The sequence below is a fragment of the Triticum aestivum genome, chromosome 5B (genome assembly GCF_018294505.1).
Source record: "Triticum aestivum cultivar Chinese Spring chromosome 5B, IWGSC CS RefSeq v2.1, whole genome shotgun sequence".
Taxonomy (NCBI): Eukaryota; Viridiplantae; Streptophyta; class Magnoliopsida; order Poales; family Poaceae; genus Triticum; species Triticum aestivum.
In genome coordinates this window covers 704,319,380-704,339,110 of record NC_057807.1, presented here as the reverse complement: position 1 = coordinate 704,339,110, position 19,731 = coordinate 704,319,380, and positions in this window count along the sequence as shown.

Here is a 19,731-nt window from a genome sequence, read left to right as displayed (position 1 = left end):
TCTCACTCGGGGGCTTAGTTGCAGCCCAGTGCTCTCCTAAGTTTGAAAAATCCTACCGAGTGGCGAGTCTGCCTCTCACTCGGGGGCTTAGCTGCAGCCCAGTGCTCGGCTAAGTTTGAAAAATCCTACCGAGTGGTGAGTCTGCCTCTCACTTGGGGGCTTAGCTGCAGCCCAGTGCTCGCCTAAGTTTGAAAAATCCTACCGAGTGGTGAGTCTGCCTCTCACTCGGAGGCTTAGCTACAGCCCAGTGATCCCCTAAGTTTGAAAAATCCTACCGAGTGGGGAGTTAGCCTCTCACTCGGAGGCTTAGCTGCGGTCCAGTCCCCGCCTAAGTAATGAAAAGTCCTCCCAAACGGTACGGGTCGGTCACGACCCTTTACCCCCCGGGGGGGTTGCACCGTCAAGAAGAAGGACGAGATTGTGGTGAGAAGCACTCACCTAAGTTTGAAAATCCTACGGAGTGGTGAGCAACCCTCCCACTCGGAGGCTTAGCTGCAGCCCAGTGCTCGCCTAAGTTTGAAAAATCCTACCGAGTGGTGAGCGACCCTCCCACTCGGGGGCTTAGCTGCAGCCCAGCGCTCGCCTAAGTTTGAAAAATCTGACCGAGTGGCGAGCGACCCTCCCGCTCGGAGGCTTAGCTGTAGCCTAGTGCTCGCCTAAGTTTGAAAAATCATACCAAGTGGTGAGTGAGCCCGCGGGTTGCCCACGCCCCCACCCGGGGCCTGCATCGTCAAGAAGAATGACGAGATTGTGTGTACCCAATGATTGGCCCCTCGCTGATGACAGGAACATCAAGACCGTTGCTGAGTACCTCGCTGATGAGCTGATCAATGCTACCAAGGGCTCGTCAACAGGTCGACTGCTGACCCTTCTTCAGCACCTGCATCAAACGATGAGAAACCGATCCAAGCGGAGAACAAACTTCACTCGAAGATAAACCCAACATATTCAAAGATAAATACAGAGTTTTCTAACCGCAGATTAAAAGTACTCGGGCACCACACCCGAAGGAACTTTAATGGTTACAAAATCACTCGGCATCCCGAGGCAAATAAAGGTGAAGCTTAATGTTTTTTTCAATCACTCGGCGGGAGAAGGACTGGCCGGATCGCAGAAGCTGTCAAGGTCAATGCTACCGGCAATGCGAGTGGCTGCCTCGAGGAAGGTGTCCATGAAGTCCTGGAAAGAGTGCTTCTTAGTATTCGCCACCTTCAGGGCCGCCAGCTTCTCTTCTTTAGCCTCCTTGCAGTGCACGCGAACCAGGGACAAGGCGACGTCGGCGCCACAGCGGGCAGAAAACTTCTTCCACTCTTGCACTCGGTCAGGGATTTGGTTGAGTTGAGTCATCAGCGACTCGAGACTTTGAGGAAGTTCTGCCTGAGGCCAGAGTTCGGCGTCCACTCGGGCCATCGCGGCCTTCAGCCAAGCCAGATAGTCATCTGCACCGTCCAAGCACTATAAAAAAAATACACTTCCGTGATGATACGTGTTTGTCACAGTAGGTCGCATTTTTTGTCATGCATGTACATCCATGACAAATTTATGACAGAATCAAGATAGTCATACCTGTGCTGTCGTAGAAGTGTTCCATGACATTACCAAATTTATCATCACGGAAGTGTCCACTTCCATGACGATAAATCGCGCGTCACAGAAGTGCTTTCGTCAAGGGTGACCGACACGTGGCATCCACCGTAACGGAACGCCGTTAAGCTATCGGGTCGGGTTTTGGATTCGATAACCCGTTAACAGCCCCGACCAATGGGAAATTTCCACGTGTAAAATTCTTATTGGCCGGACGAAACACGTGTCAGCTCGTTAGTGGGTCAGATAGGCGCCTATGATATGTCGACACGTGCCACGGCCCACCACTGGCCCATTTAGCTTACAAAGTCGGCCCGTTTGACTTGGTCAAAAGTTAACGGGCTGGCCCATGAAAAGCTTGTTAACAGTCTCTTTGCAAATAGCCCATTTACGGCCCGTTAGGCACTAAAGGAAATCAGCCCAACAACGTCATGTTGCCCGTCGAATATAACATCAGCCCATTTCACTTTCGGCCCATGTATAGCCCATGATGTCTTTTGGCCCATATGAGGCCTTCGTATCTTTTAGCCATTTACAGGCCCACGATGACTCTAGCCCATAATGAACAGTAATTTTCTTTGTACCCGTTAAGGGCCCGTGATTTACATGGGCCATTTCCAGCCCGTGTTAGCTTTCGGCCTATTGACGGCCCATATGTTCTTGGGCTCCTTTTCGGCCCTTGATTACTTCCGGCCCGTTACTGGCCTGTTCCCCTAATGTGCGAAATTCAGCCCATGGCAAGAGTCGGCCCGTTACTGGCATGTTCCGCAAATGGGCCAAATTCGTCCCATGGCAAGAGTCGGCCCGTTACTGGCCTGTTACCCTAATGGGCCAAATTCAGCCCATGGCAAGAGTCGGCCCGTTTCTGGCCAGCCCGTCCTATATTCTGGCCCATTAACGACCTCTTATGCCTGTGATAGAATTAAGCTTTTGCAGTCCTACGGCCTGTTCACGGCCCGTTACCGTGCTGGGCCGATACCAATTACGCCCGATTACGGCCCAGGTAGACCCATTTATCCGACGGCCCGAGGCCCATTTATCGCCGACCCGAGGCCCACCGATTACAGTCCCATTTATCGATGGCACGTAGGAGACCCATGGATCCTACGGCCCGTATATGGCCCATGGATAGTTGCGGCCACTAGCAAACCAGGGAAAAAGAAGGCTAGGAAATAAATAAGGCCCAAACTAACGCTAGGCTATTAGGGCGATTGCACAGATTACATCCACTCGGCATCAAAGATCGCCACCAGTGCAAATATAGGAAACACCCTACACTATACAAAAATGGCTTGCTATTTTCTTCAGCCGGTGGCTGCACGTTAAGAATAAATTTTGTATCGCACCAAAACAAATTACAACTATATAACAAAAGGAAGGTTGGCATAAAACTTAATAGTCTAGCAGATAAATGCACCACCAGAAGTTCAGAAGCTTGGTTCATTTGACCTGACTGTTACGTTTTCATGCTGTATTGTTCGATGGAACACCATAACCCTCGCCTTCATTTCCCCTAGGCTCCTGAACAACATAGCAAATGTCTGATAGTCTGGTTTCAAAACCATGCATATCTTGACGACATTGAGCAATGTTTCTCCTTGTTTCACAAAGGGCCTCTGTTAGGGAATGGACTTGTGTCTGGAGCGCAGATAAAACATTGCTTTGAGCTTGCATATCTTGATCATGAGGCAGTTTGGACGATATTGCCTTAACAACCAACCCAGTATTATGCAGGAACGTGCTTTTGGCACTGTTAGTGAATAGGTACTGATCCACTGCAGCAAGAGCTGACATTGCGGTTATAGTTGCCTCGCCACCTTCAGAAGGTGGCGGTTCCACCATTTTTTCCATAGCTCGCTGAAAAGTTGAGGTTTTACATTAGTAGTACCAGAACAGAAGTTATTAAGGAGGCAGCAAAATCAAACAAAATAGCTTTGGTCTATATACAGAACTTATTCTGGTGAACCCATGTAAAATATTAGTTGTATTTTATTGCAAAGTACATAATAAAACCAGGTTCCAAACATATGACCATGTACCATCGCTAATGTATTGTCTATTTCTTCACATTGTATTGAGGGTTAAGGATAAAGAGACAAAGTTTATAATACGGTAAGCATAGTATGACATCATTCATATCACAAAACAACTGAGAACAGACAAACATGCAATTGTAACGTTGTGTGGGCAAGTCCAGCACGGAACTAGATTACGGGTCAAGATCAAAGGAACATCACTCCTCCCTTTTAAACCTTGTAAGGTGCAATGATACGCTAAGACAATTGTGTATAAAATTAAAAAGAGTAATAGACATTGGCTGCAAACCATGCAGTTCAAGGCACAAGTCAGAGTAAGTAGTAGTTAAAAGGCATGAGGATTAAGGACTTACAACATCGGCTTTGACTGGTGCAGTCATGCCCTTCTTCTTGCTGGTGTGACAGTCCTTGAAGATTTTCACAGCATTTGGTTCAGGTACTTTTTGGTCCTTGCGGGCTTTCCTCTGCATTTCGAACAAGTCAACATAGATCTGATAATATGGTACAGCGAAAAGAGTGAAATAGCAGCTAATTACAAGAGCTTCGCAGTGTGCAATATAGCTACGAGATCCTGTCGTCTGTTGGAATTTCACTTTCGTACGGTTGGCCTTGTTCTTTGAACAGTTCACCTACAAGAAGATAGATTTGTGTGGCACATGCGTCAATAGGACTTCAACATGTGATCTGATCACATATATATATAATGTACCTGATACTTCGGATCAGACCAATGTTTAACAAGGCACCTCTAGTCTTCATCCGATATATTTTCCACTGGAGATGTTTGGGAAAGTTCACTGTTAGCCTTGCCTTCAAAGTGAGTTTTCCTCAAGTTATACCGATACTGTCACAGAGCAGACTTGAAAACATGGGTGCAAGCTTGTCTGGTTGCATCATCTTGGCTATCCAACTTGAACCTCATCTGTTGAAAATTATGGGAGTCTCATTATCAGCAACCTAGAAAGTATGGGACAGAGCAAGACGATATTACTAGTTTCCATACATAACCATACTTACAGATAAATGGTCGAGGAAGGTGTTGAATTGGGTTTCGTCTTTGTCATTCCTGTACTAAATCCATGTTGGGAGGATACGTACATGACACCTAACGGCAACCGCTGCCTCTGATACTAACTTGGCTGACTCTGTAGCATCACATGGCCTTTTTAAACCTAGCTCAAAACGGATCTCCATTCTTCCTCCTCTAGATTTAGTTAACCTATCGAGCATTATCCCTGATGTTTGTTTCCTCTTGCGCCTAGGTGCTAGTCCAACAACAAACATAGGAAGTGTTAGTGTACATCAAACTGTGAGACTACATATAAAGAAGCATGCAACTGTAACTTGACTCCAGCAACTACCTTCTTGCTGTTGAAGCTCACAAGGTTCATCTGATATTGCCAACTCGTCTTGTGTCAAGAGTGCTTGGGAAGTAGTGTCAGGTGGCAAGGGAGCTTGGGAACGTGCTGCTAGCTCAGTTGACGCACGAGTATGTTGTGCAGCTGGTAGTAGTGTGGTAGGTGTTGCAAGAACTAGGGTTGTCTCTGCTTGTTTGGTGGCAGCTATTTGTTTCTGTTTGGCCTTTTTTGTAGTTTGTCTAGCATGGGATGCCGTGTTTGTAGAATTTTCCGCTGGACTTTCACCTTCTATTGCACCATCGGTACCAGCAGAATCTGCAAGATTCATCCGCTTCTCATTCCCTGCCATTCTCTGTTTCTTCCTCTTTCTCTGTTCCATGTTAAGTCAAGCCGACAAGAAAAATGAATAAATAGTTCTTCAGAACAAATTGATGCGTGATGCAGACTAATAAAACTTTGATGTTAGACAACCACATGATAGGAGGATGTAATATGTATGAAAAATAGGACGGAAGAGATAACCAGAACTATGATGTGTAAACTAAGAAGAAGACATTTCACCAAATTAGAAGCAATGCAATGGAAGGTAGACACCATATGAAAGATGCTACAAATATCGCTCTGCCAAGTTAACAGTGTCTCAGCATAAATGGCGTTTAAACAAATGTGAAGCAGTACAAGAAATAAATCATATGCAAGATGCAAACAACATCACACTACCATGTTAGAGGTCTCTCTTCATTAGTGCCATTGTATATTCACAGCATTGCATATTCACAGCTTATGATGTGTAAACTAAGGAGAAGGTATTTCAACAAATTAGAAGCAATGAAAGCTAGACACCATATGAAAGATGCAAATAATATCACTCTACCAAGTTAAAAATGTCTCGTCATAAGTGCCATTTCAACAAATTAGTAGTACAAGCTAGAAAAGAATGTGAGATGTAACCTATATCACACTCTGAAGTCAAACGTGTCTTATGATAAGTGATTGTTGCAGGTTACACAACAGTAGTAATTTGATGTAAGAACGTGATAGACAGATATTGTATGTTCTAGAAACAGGAACACGTGTCTTATTCAAGTATAATGTGTAAAGTAAGCAGATGGAATTCAACAAAATTAGAAGCAATACAAGCTAGACATCACACATAATATGCAACCACATATAATAGTGCCAAGTTAGAGGGAGGACCCGTGATGCTGCACTAGGGGAGACGTGCTCATCATAAACACAACTTTGTTGAGTGTCTATGCATTTGTTGTCTTGGAAATCATCTTGGGGGTGTGGAGGAGTAGAAACTGTAGAGGCCCTCCGTCTGGAAGGAGCACCTTTATCCGCTGCCTTGCTAACTTCCTTCCGCTTTATTGATTTTGAATTGTCAAGTAAAACCGACAAGAAAAAGCAATAAAATTCTCTCTTCAGAACTCATTCATGCATGATACTGACAATCACTACTTTGATGTAAGGCAAACACATGATACCAGGATGGAATATGTACGAAAAATAGGACGGCATGGCATGTTCACAACTGTTGGTGTAAACTAAGCAGAAACCATTCCAGCAAATAAGAAGCAATGCAAGCTAGACACCACATGAAAGATGCAACCAATATGACTGCCAAGTTAAAAGCGTCCCATCATAAATGGAATTTCAACAAATTAGAAGCAGCACATGCTATAAATCATATGAAAGATGCAACTAATATCGCACTGCATATACTAAAGGTGTCTCATCATATTGATTGATGCGGGATACAAAAAAAACAATAGTTTTATGTAAGGACATGCTTAATAGACAGATGTACTATGTACTAAATACAGGAAGGCATGTCACATTAACAAGTATAATGTCACATTTACAGGAGTATAAGCTAAGCAGGCTAGCACATGCAGTTTAACCAGATTGGAAGAATTACAATCTAGACACCATCTGCAACATGAAACCACATATCATGCTGCCAAGTTAGAGCACCTGCAATGCTAGTGTAGGGGAAATGCTGTAATCAACTACAGAGCTACATTCACTATCTTCATCTAGCATTTTTGTTTCTTGAGAATCATGTCGGGAGGCTGACGCTGCATTCTTTAAATGAGGAGTAGTCCCCTTGCCTGCCAGCCTCGTCATAAGTGATTGATGAGGTATCCACAAGAACATTAGTTTGATGTAAGAACATGGTTAATACACAGATGCACTAGTATGTACCAAAAACAAAAAGGCATGTCATATTGAAAGGTATAATGTGTAAGCTAAGCAAATGCAATTTAACCAAATTGGAAGCAATACAAGCTAGACATCCGGCTGGAGAGGTGAACATGATCATCTAGGACCTGAGAGCCTGGTGGGAGGCGGGCTGCTTCGCCACCATCGCGGCTTTTTAGTTGGCTTCCAGATGATGCATGTCTTTGTTGGGCTTGTCACGGCCAGTGCCCTGACTAGCTATTTGTCTTCTGGTGCTCACGGGATGGTGGTTCATGTAAAAAAATATCTTTCCTTATCTTAATAAAGACCGACTTCCTCCTTTCAAATACAAGCTAGACACCAACATGCAACCACATATGACACCGCGAAGTTAAAGCAAGCACCTGGGATGGTGGTTCATTGCGAGCGAGGTCATCAACTACAGAGCTACGTTTACCGTCTCCATCTGCTGACACTGCACCCTTTATAGTGTTGTAACGTGTCTTGCCTACCCGTATACCAAGCTAGAGCTACTTCTCTCGTTTCTTTGCTGCTTCTCTTTCGGCAGGAGAGTCTGAAATACCCTTGCATAAAAACACAATAGTGAGAGTATGGGTGAAGTGTGTGCAGAACTGGTGCACTGTAAAAGTAGCATATAGCAAGTGGCTTAAAAATAAATGACAGGAGACATATGATAGCTCTACAACATTGCATGGCAAACAAAATTAGATTCTACTCCGTATGATTTTGTAATATATGAGCACAGGAAATGCAGGTACTCCTCCAGCACACCACCACATGTGGTCATATCTAAGATAACAGTCAACTGAAAATAAATAGGTCAGTCGATTTTTTTAATGAACCGTACGATCTATAAGGAACGGGCAGATGGCCTTCGTCTACCTCCCGCTAGTCACTGTTGACGATCTTTCACGAACCGCCAGCGACCATCGACCCACACCCGTGCCTTCGCCGCCCCGCCCTCCCATCAACCTCACATCACCGCCGTGCTTGGCAGCGCCCCCAAGCCATCCCTTTAATCCCGTCCGACCTCCAGATCGGGCGCCAGTAGCTCTAGGCCGCAGACGCCCCTAAGATAAACACCAAGGCGCTGCTTCCCCGGCGTAATAGTCGTACTAGCGCCTGTTATGCCGGGGAATGCTTCCGTTAATTGGGAATCAACTGGCCAGAAATTGAAATTCAGGGGGGCGACGGACCTCTAGCTAAGGTGAAATAGTATATGAGGAGAAACCTTGTGCATCGCGAGTTACTAGGAACATCTAGTATCAAGAAGAAGCGGTCAACTAGTGTCTTCTGTGGGATGAATACCGTGCAAGCAGAGACGTAAGATTTGCACGAATAAGGGAAGAGGAGTACCTTCTTTGGTTGCCGGTGTGGTCACCTCCACATGTCGTGCCGATCTTCTTGTTTTTACCGGGGAAACCGATGTTTTGGAGGGTGCAGGCTTGGACGAACCCATGGCCAAATTGTTGACTGTGTTGCCGTGGCTGTATGTCGGCGGAGGGGAAGTAGATCCGAGGCGGCGAAGGATGGCGTAGCAGGAACAGCTCCGGTGCGGTGGAGGGTGGCGAAGTTGGAGCGGCAGCGGTGAGGCGCAGGACGACGTGGTTGAACTGGCTCGGGTACGGACGGCTCGGCCTCGGCTTCAACTACTAACCGTGGAGGGCGTTGCGGTTGAGGTTGCGGTGGACGATGACGTCGGGGTATCGGCTCTGGCGTGATGGAGGAGGGCGGCGGTTGATGGGCGGGATGGGGTGGCAGACGGAGGACACTGGAGTTTCGCGGCTGGTGGAGAGGTAGTGTTAGAGCCCATGGAGTACGAATGGGGAATCAGACGGGTGGGGGGAACCATGTTTCGGTCTGGTACACGCTTGTTTTTTGCTTTTTTGAACAGAAGACGCGCTTGTTTGAAATTTGGGGAAAGTACAAACTTTGCCCCCCTCTTAAATTTCGGACCTACTGCGGGTCGGGGGTAGGATGGTAATCCCAGGTGTCCCAAAAAGTGGGCGGGAGCGATTTCGGCCGCGCGCATGTGTGCTTAGATGGCCATTGTGTATGAATGTTTTTCGGAGGCGGTTGCGTGGCGTCTAGATGAAGCTACAAACCTACCCCGGTTTAGACCTTTGGACGTCGGGCCGGTAGGTTTCACAGGTCGGAGTTATTAGAAAAGTAATTTCTTTGTACTACCAAACATTGGTCTCATGCGGTTTCGGGCGAGTAGAGGCTCTTTTGGTGCTTCGTTCGAAATTTTGAAACACAAGCATTCACGTTTAGAGTACTCTTGAACTATGAGGATTGACCTAAATAGACAATGTTATATTTGACCTTGTATGTTTGAAAACCTCATTAAATTATCCGCTTCCTTTTGAATTTTGACACTTGAAAATCCTATAACTACGATTATTTTGGAATGGAGGAGCTAAATTTGAATCTATTTTGTACACGACTACATATGCTATTATGTACAAAATCAGAGCAAAGATTGGTACCCCCATAGTTTAGGTATGGTTTACAAATGCCATGATATCAAATTCAAATAATTGAATGGACTTCATGTTGAATTCGATTTTTTTAAACCACCTTAGGTTGAATTCAAATGTATACTAGTTCATAGGTAGCTATTTATAAATGTCCATTGTGTAACTTTCGTATGTATAATGTGCTTTACACACACAACATGAACTATACTCACGTTTATATTCGATTGCTAAAGTGATGCATTGTCTGGAGTTCAAAATACTAACTAAGTGGATCAATTGTGTCGAATAATAACATAGACGTGCTCAAATTCGATAGAATCTAGATGTCTGATGGATCAATGACCGCTCCTTACGCAAATTGCAAATATCATGATCCCATCCTAATATTTGGTTACAATTTATATCTTTAATCAATGTGTAGAGCAGTCTTTTACGTGTAGTTTCACTCTCCATCGGTGGTCTCTCACACATGCTCACACACTCTCTCCCGAGGTGTCTTTCTCGCACACATTCTCTAGATATAACCCTCCCTCCCTCTCGTAACCATTTACAACTGTTTTCACTAACCTTTATCACAAGCACTCTTCCTCTCGCAAACATACACACGCACAATCCTCATCGACCCTTTCTATATACATGGACCTGCCTACGTGTCTCATGTACGCACATTATCTTTACGCCTGTCTCTCACGCATTATCTCACACCTCTCTTCCTAATCGACGAGTATGATTCTAGCAGAGCATTCTGTAGGATGCCCCTTAAAGTTAGGTTGGATGAATAGTAATATCAGAGATAGAGGGGTTACCTTAGTCCGAGAACCTAGGGTTACAAATCCTAGCCGGCTTTGTCAGTGGACACAGAGTCCTTCACAATTCTGCTATCTTTGTCTTGTACGACTAGTCATCCATGGGTCTTCCTAAATGTGTCATGGGCCAACCAATGTGGCGCAGGACGGAACCGAACAAAGGGCCTCACCTCGACCCACCGGACCTCACGCGGTGACACACCCTTTGCCCCCACGTCTCATTATCTTCTCACACCCACACATGCCAACACAAACACCACACACACAGAAAAATTCTCCTGGTGCCTCTATTCCCTCCCCCCTTGCATATACACACTCAAGGGAATGGAATCTCTTGTCGTGACGTCATATTTGATTCTCTCTCTCTAGACCACCCTCATTTCTTGTGCTATCTCCCCCCCCCACCATCGGCCCCTCTATCCATGCCTCTCTCGAATATGTAATACACACACATACCTCTCTAGGCCCCGCCAAATGCATCAACTACACATTCACACATGTTACATCACGTACCCCATTGATCTAAAAAGCCCTCTCTTCACGTTTATTTCGCATACAACATTCCTTTTGAATAAAGTGTGGCCAAAAAATTATTTTAGAGTTTCTACATATATACAACATTACAAAGTTATATGGAGGAGTACGAACGCTAATTTGCATTGCATTGTGCCCACAATGATATTTATTCTGCACTGTGAATTTGTATATTTTTATACTATATACAAAGTTAGTCATAATAAAGAGAAACGAAGAGCATCTCTCTCTCCATCGCATACCCCCCCTCCCCCCCGTACGGCCCTTTCACGTATGCACACAAAACTATCTCCATGTCCTCTAAAAGTAAGCCCCCAGAAAATTCACGCGTGTTTCATCTTTCTCTCGCGATATATGCAATGATGATCATTGTATTTGAAGTGAAAGCACGATACATACATTGGACTTCATAATCCACTCATTACGGTCACCGTTTATGTTTAGTGGTTATTGTACAGTCACGGGCTCACCATACAACTTTGTATTTTCTCATGACATGACTAGTTGACCAGTTGAATGCTCCACGTGGCACCTGATCTAGTGTTGCATCACATTATCTCACTAACATCGTGCCCACCTGCCGACTTGTATCTACTCTACATCTACACTATTATAAAATACTTAAAATACACTCTTATAAAAAACAGAGTTGGTGATGATGGTGTGCCTGCCATCCTGCAATATAGGCCGTCCGATTTATATCTAACGGATAGGAAAGAAACTATGGCAGTTTTGCAAAAAGGTACCCACACACCTCTCCCCATTTGCAAATAAGGCCTTCCCTCGTTCATCATTTTCCCTCACAAGATAAACACGTCATACAAATGCATCTTGATGTTACGTGCAACGCACAGGCATCTTGCTAGTAAGAATGAAAACAAACGACAAAAAAATAGTTTGACGGTGGTGTGAAGTCATGACCGCGGGCACATCGGACAAGGTGGCCTTGTATTGGTATGCTGAGCCGTCTGTTTTAACACACATGAGCTGGTGTGGTGATTATACACACACACACGCATGCACACGAACTCCATCCACGCAACACTCACACAAACACATGCACCCACGCACGCACGCAACACTCACACGTACACACGCAGCCACACACGCACGCAACACTCACACGCACACACGCACGCATGCATGCACACCAGTACACCACACGACCAACACTCACACGCTCAAGTGCTCAACCTACACGTGCATGCGCACACATCAGGCCCTGACAGACACATACACAACCAGGTGATTCCCGCGCACGGGTTGGAGCCTTGTCGCGCGTGCGTAAATTTGTGTTTATATGACCTTTTCCGTATGCAAACTGACAGGTGGGACCCACAAGGAACATGGTCAATTTAACTAGTCAACATGGCGCCACGCAGACTATTTGGCCGGTCAATAGAGTTCAATCCGATGCTGAACTGTGAGCAAGTGATCGGATAATCACCGCAAAATGTATATAGTGACTGTAATCAGCTTATTCTGAAGTTTGGTGACCGTACTACGCTTTTCTCTCTGTAGGCCCTCCAAAACTACATCTCTACATGTTCTCGCATGTTACATCTAACAACTATGCAATACAACACTACTACTACACTCTAACACAATAAATCATATTTGTTTTTAGTTTTACTAGATATCATATTGTTACTTATAATTATTCAGTTTGCATACATTAAAATTGCCTTTGAAATGTATGGCCAGTATCATCTACCGCGCAGGAAAAATCCCGCCCTTTCCTGTTTAATCGGGTTTGTATCGATGGATCGTGCGAAACAGCAAAACTATAGTACTATACAGTACAAGTGACAGTTCACTGGGCCGTCATGTCGTCTACTCCTCCGTCGTAAGAGTGGAGCGCTCGCTTTCATAAATCTTCTACTCCCTTTCACCGACATGTGGGACATCAAGCTACCGGGTCCACGTGCCATACCGGAATACAGTGCAGAGCAGCCGGGGTGAAGCACCCCAGTCATGGCGCCGGCGTAGTAATGAGCAATGAGGCGTCAAATCACAAAGTTGCACCTTTCCCGCAATTAAGTTGGAGGGATGAAGTAATAATGCTAAAAAAAGAAGTTGGAGGGACGAAGCAACCATCATTTCACTCATTGCTGAATCCACTTCTCCCTCATCTTCTTCAACTTAACCACGTGTTGCTTATGTCCTTGTTCTGCCTCATGTGGGACGCGGATCAGCTTGGTCGCTTCTCCCTCATCTTCTTCAACTTAACCACGTGTTGCTTCTGCCGTTGTTCTGCCTCATGTGGGAGACGGATCAGGTTGGTCGCTTCTCCCTCATCTTCTTCAACTTAACCACGTGTTGCTTCTGCCGTTGTCCTGCCTCATGTGGGACGCGGATCAGCTTGGTAAAGCACTGGCACGTGGGACCGCATGTTAGCAAACCGCCAGGACAACGTCCTCCGAAAACAAGAAACCTCCCCCGCCATCCGCGCGGCAAAATCACCTCCTTTTTACTAATCTTTGATTCTATAATTTTTTAGATCAATATAATTGAGATTTGTATAGATAGCACACAGGAGCAAAACCAAGTGGTACGGTTAAGGGCATCCACAATGTGTAGCCAAATGTGAAAATAGCTTTTGGCATCGTGGGAACCATTGTGGACGGCGTTGCCACAGCCAAAAAGATGGAACCGAAGCTCCCTGATTGATTGATTGAAGGAATAGAAAAATGCAACGTCTCTCCTTTTTCTCCCATGCTTGGACGCATGTAGGAGTAGTACAGTATAGAGCACAGAGTCTACTCCCCTGTCCCTTCTATCACAAATCACAAAGCAGTGAGGCATCAAATCACAAAGCACGGACGAAGCAACTATCATTTGACTCTTCGCTGACTCCGCTTCTCCATCGTCTTCTTCGAGAAACCATCTCACCGCACTAGTACTCCTAGTAGTAGTACTAGTAAAGGACTTCCTGGATGCAAACAAGGCGGTTGTCTTGGCTTGCAGACGGCACTTGTGAACGACTTACCGTGGTCTCCCTCAATAGTGTTCTCCGTCGAACGCACTTCGCCAAACCACAAAAAAAAGTCGTCAACGTCACCGCAATGGGCAAGGAATTCAAATATAGTTACTACCTCCATTTTTTTTGTACACAATGCCAGTATATCAAAATTACAATTTGCAAAGGGCCACTAACACTAATCGAGGCAAAATTGATGGGGTTAGCAACCAAGGACATTAATATCCCCTGCATGCATGCGGAAGTGAGAAGGTTCGTTTGCATGGCACTGCATTAATCAAGCGATGAGGAGTGAGATGGTTAGCTCTTTGGTCTTTCGAGAAAAAAAACGCATTAATTGACACGTGAAACGAGGATTTGTATCGAAGGAAAACCCCGCCTTTCTTTTTTAACACTAGTACTCCTAGTACGTACTACCTCCTTTTATAGTTTGTGCCAAATTTTGACTAAAGAATTAACTAACAAAATGTTAATGCATGTCAAGAAAAATTATCTCATTGGATTCGTATTTGAACATAGTTTTGAAAAATATAATGTTTGGTGACATGCGTGAACATTTTCTTAGTTTAATCTATGGTCAAAATTTGGCACGAAATACAATGGGGACCAATAAATCTGGACAGAGGTAGTACGTACTTATCCTGTTTGGGTCTAGGCCTTGCATTGCCAAACTTCACCACACATTTTTGCCAAGCTTGCCTAAAGTTTTCAAAATGAGAAGGAGGTACACTTGCGCACGGTTGTCGCGGTTGCATCGCACCCTCACACAGTCTCTCCTGCACGCCGCGGTCGCACCGCACCCTCACACTTCGCTCCTACACGCCGCAAACCCAACCAAGGGAACGCACCACCACTGACACGTGATGTCACATGTGAACAAACCAAACTCAGCCATCCTATCGCTGACACATAATTTTTCGTTCATAGAGTATGTTTATCCAACCAGAGTATCCGTACGGCCCGTGCGGTGGTCTGTGGGAAGAAGAAGAGGTGAGGAAGAAGGAAATAACGGTTAGGAGACGTAGGATATTCATCCAACCGCCTGAAATGGTAGACTCAGGTGACTTGCATAACAAATAGTATGTTTTTACACAGCAAAAGATCCATAATAATAAAAAAACATAAAGAAAAACTATCACTGCTCGCGGAAAGAGACGGCCTCGTCGTCTTTGGCTGCCGGTGCGAGCCAGCCGTCGCTGCCGACATGTGTCTCCGCACCGTGGTTGTCCTCGGCCTCCAGCTACTCGTTCAAGCGGAGCATGCGGGCGCTCTACACGAACGAGAGCACAGCCCGGTTCAAGTTGAGGACGTTCGGTTCCGCATGCAGGAGGACCTCGATGGCAGCGGCATCCGCGCGCTCCGCGTCGAGTCGAGCCTCTGCCGCCCGGTTCAAGTCCAGGACTTCCGGTTCCGCTTGCAGGAGGGCGTCGATGAGAGCGGCATCCGCGCGCTCCGCGTCGAGTCGAGCCTCTGCCGCCCGGTTCAAGTCCAAGACTTCCGGTTCCGCCCGCAGGAGGGCGTCGATGAGAGCGGCATCCGCGCCCTCTGCGTCGAGTCTTGCCTCTGCTGCCCGGTTCATGTCCAGGACGTCCGGTTCCGCCTACAGGAGGGCCTCGATGGCAGCGGCATCTGCGCGCTCCGCCTCAAGTTGAGCCTCCACCGCCCGGTTCACGTGGGAGAGCCTCGATGGCAGCGGCATGCGCGCGCTCTGCGTCGAGTTGAGCCTCTGCCTCCCAGTCCTCCTTTAGTATCGCCATGTTGAACCGCTGGTCCACCTGCACCATGGGGGACTCGGACGCCGGCATGAAGTTGACGTCCATCGTATCATACCCATCGGGGGCCTTCTGCGCCGCGACCTCCGCAGTGAACATTGGATCGGCTTCCTCCTCCTCGTAGCTTGGCTCCACAGAACTCGGGGATTGGCCCGCCGCAAAGCGAGCTTGGCAACGGAGGTCTATGGCACCGACCGCCGCCGCGATTTCTGCGCGGCGCTCCGGCGTCAGCATCTTGTAGTAAGTGATCTTGCGGTGCACCATGGCTTTCCGGCGAACTAGGGGATGCTTGATGCGGGCTAGGGGATCGAAAGGTGGGGGAATAGGCTGGAGATTTGGTTTGGTTTTAGGGCAGTGGCTGGCGTAGGCCGAGCAGCGAAGGTTCTGGTGTGAATAGTGGTTCCGGTGACGACCGGTCAATCGGTTTTGACTGTACATCACTGTTGTCGCGTTCGCGTTGCAGCCCCGGCATGCTGGACCCTCCACGTCGCTCACCGAATGGAACGTGCTTCGTCTTGCATTTTCGCTCGCTTGTGGGACCGCAGTGGAGAGCACACTGACGTCCCTCCCCCTCCCCCGCCCACGTCATTTATTATACCACTACTCCCTCTGTTTTATGCGGAGTAAATAAAAATAGAGGGAGTATACTACGGATGAGGATCCCCTGACGTGGCCGAACCCATTGAGTAACTGACATGCGGGGCCTAGCAAGCATGGGGTCCGCCAGTAAGTGACCGAAAGGGAGGGTAAGGCAGGGATACCTACGTCAGAGGATCCACTTCCACTATACTATTTTGACCAAATGTTAGAGTAATAATATATGACATGCAACTTACACAAATGTTAGAGTAATAATATATGACATGCAACTTACACAAAGCATACAGGGTCTAGTGCGTTTTTCGAGGCTAACTTTGACCAAATGTTAGAGTAATAATATATGACATGCAACTTACACAAAGCATATGGTCAATTTCGTATGTGAAAGGAGTTTCCATTGATGTAATTTTCACATTATACATCTCATGTACTCCCTCCGTCTAGGTGTGTAAGTCATCTTACAAAAACCAAATAATCCCAAAACACATAGGCGCGGTGCATTAACTTCTACCTCGTTTCTTGTTTCTTGACATATGAACCAATAAGAGATGAGGGTGTGCATGCTTTTAATGACCTAAGACTATCAAACATGACATGCAGTGGTTAGTTCATTGCATGCAATACTATTAATTAGCAAATAAACATTAATGTCTCTCGTTTTCCCCTCCTCCTTGGTCACGGTGCAAAACCTAAGATGACTTAATCACCTATGTGAAAAGAGTACTATTAATCTTGTCAATAGTCAAATTGGAAACCATCTCGAGTACAATCTAGGAGTACGTACGAATCTAACAATATTGATTGCGCGTTGTTGAATGTTGATACCTTTTTTATCATAGTAGAGATACTTTGGCTACACATAAAACTTATAAGTAAGGTAGAAAGGATAGGAGGGAGTATATTGTACGTTCAAAAATGAAACGAACATTGAATACCCTTTATATATGATTTGCGGATGCTATGATCACCGGTTCAAAATTTTGAATCCGCCTTAGGTATCACGTGCCCCCACTCGTTCCCTCTCGATTTCATCTCGGGGTCCGGAGATCTATTGAAAGAGGACTAGGGTGGGTACATGCGAATGATACTCGGCGGAATGTTCAAATGAGGCATGCGGGAGGATGGACTCGACTGGAGGGCGACATGATCGATGGAGAAGAGGGTTGGAGAGGAATGAGAAATAAGCAAACGCCACATGATTACACTTGAACAGCTGAAATAAACAATAAGTTGTCTCGCTTGGCCTACATAGTGAAAGGCCTAATGCGCAACGCGGAGCACTCACGCTCGAATATGGCCGGGAAAACAGGGAAACCGACATGTGGGGCACACCCATCGGGATGACGTAGCGCAGACTAGTCCAATGGAGGAGCTGGTCCACGACCTCCTCGCCACCGACAACCGTTCAGGTGGGTCTTTGGGGCCAACAACGGGGCGCAGCTCCAGCACCGCCTCTTGACACAGCAACCGCGGTTAGCGACACGCTCATATCGTCGATAGACATGGTCGGTTTTAGTGTGCCGAGGGTGGCGTTTGTGCTGTGGCACGACCAACGATATGTTTGGTTTGTGCCCAAGGTTGCCCCATCAAAGCATTGGGTAGCCAAAATTTTGGTTGAGGTATTGGTTGCCCATCATTTGGCTGACATTGGCAAGAAAAATGAAGTAGAGTTGGCTAGAGTTCATTGGCATGCCAAAGAAATGGCAACCATCCAAACAAAGACCAATCTTTGGTTCATGACCAAAATTTTGGTAAGGTGCACTTTGGCCACAATCCAAACACACCCCAACACCCGGCTCGTCGCGGATGCACGGGGCGCCATGACGCATCCGCGGAGTGGTGTAGCGCGGCCAACTGCATCCTCTGGACCTGAGACCATGCCGGGTCGTCTTGCTTTTTCAATGACATGCGGGGATCGCATTTGAGCAAAGGGCATCTCCAACATTGCCACGACCGCAGCTGACTACCCTGGCACACCAAAGCCCTCGTCCCTCGCGCCGTCGTGCGGTGCGTTCCCAGCCGGCGCCAGCTGCCCGCATTCATCCCGTCCATTCGTATGTCGTCATTAAGAGGCTCGGTGCCCGAGGAACCAACTCCGGTGACTTAATGACACACCCGGACGCTTAGCCTCACCGGAATGCGCTACTTAAAGCGGCAACGCCCAGCTAACCTCCACACCATAGCGCATCGTCCTCCTACATGACACCACATCCGCCATGACCGCAAGTGCGAACGCTCTGCGGGAGAGCTTGTCTTCGGGGATGAAGCTCGAGGTCGCCGCCCTCGCTCAAGTCGCCTCTGGCGACACAATAGCGGCGTAGCCGGACGCGGACGCAACCGCACAAGCGGTGGCCACGCTGGCGGCCGACGACGGGAGCACCGTCAGCCACGCGTCCTACTTGCCGCCGTCCAACGTCCGGCACCGCCGAGGTCGGGGACTCCTCCGAGGATGAGTAGGGCATGGGAGGCGGCATGGCATGGTGTGCCAACTAGCCGTTCCGTATCCCGTATTCTACTCTTCCTCGCCGGAGACCGCACCTTTACTTCACGGGTCTTGAAGCCCGCCCCCCTACATAGAGATCGCAGATGGAGGATGTCGGTCGCCGCCGTAGAATAGGTTTAGGGTCGGGTTTCTTTTATTTTTCTGTCTTATAAAAGTTCGAAATGTAATGAAAATTTGTCGTGTTTGCATTAATCTCGGCCGGAGTACATATTGTAGGAGTACTAGTGCATGGAAGATCAAGATCTTGTGGGAGAAAAGGATGAACGAGGGAAAGCCTTATCTGCAAATGTGGAGAGGAGTGCAGGTAAATTGTCATAGTTTCCTTCCTATCCGTTAGATATAGATCGGACGGCCTATATTGCAGGATGACAGGCACACCATCATCACCAACTCTGCTTTTTATTGAACCGAGACAAATCTAAAAAACCCAACTAAGCTAACCTCCCAGCATATCGCGCGGGAAAAGACCCGGCCGCGCCATTATAGTCAGGATTACCGGATTACTAGTAGTAGTATCGATGGATCGCGCGAAGCAACATTTTTTTTTTGAGGGGGCGAAGCACCTAATTTAAAAGGAAAAAAAGCGGTACACTCACATCACTCCTGTCGCGGTCGCATTGCACCCCACACACGTTCGGTCCTGCACACGGCTCATGCAAACGGAACACGCTTCGGCTTGCCTATTCACTGACACGTGGGATTGCACTTGGAGAAACTGACCATGCACCAAACTCCCCCCGCCCACCGTGCGAAAATCCTCCCCACCCCACCCCACCCCACACACAAAAATTCCCCCCAAATTCGATTCAACCGCCCTTCGGCCAAATATTCCCCAAAGCCCCCTCCCCCCGTCCCCCCTCCACTCCATTCGCT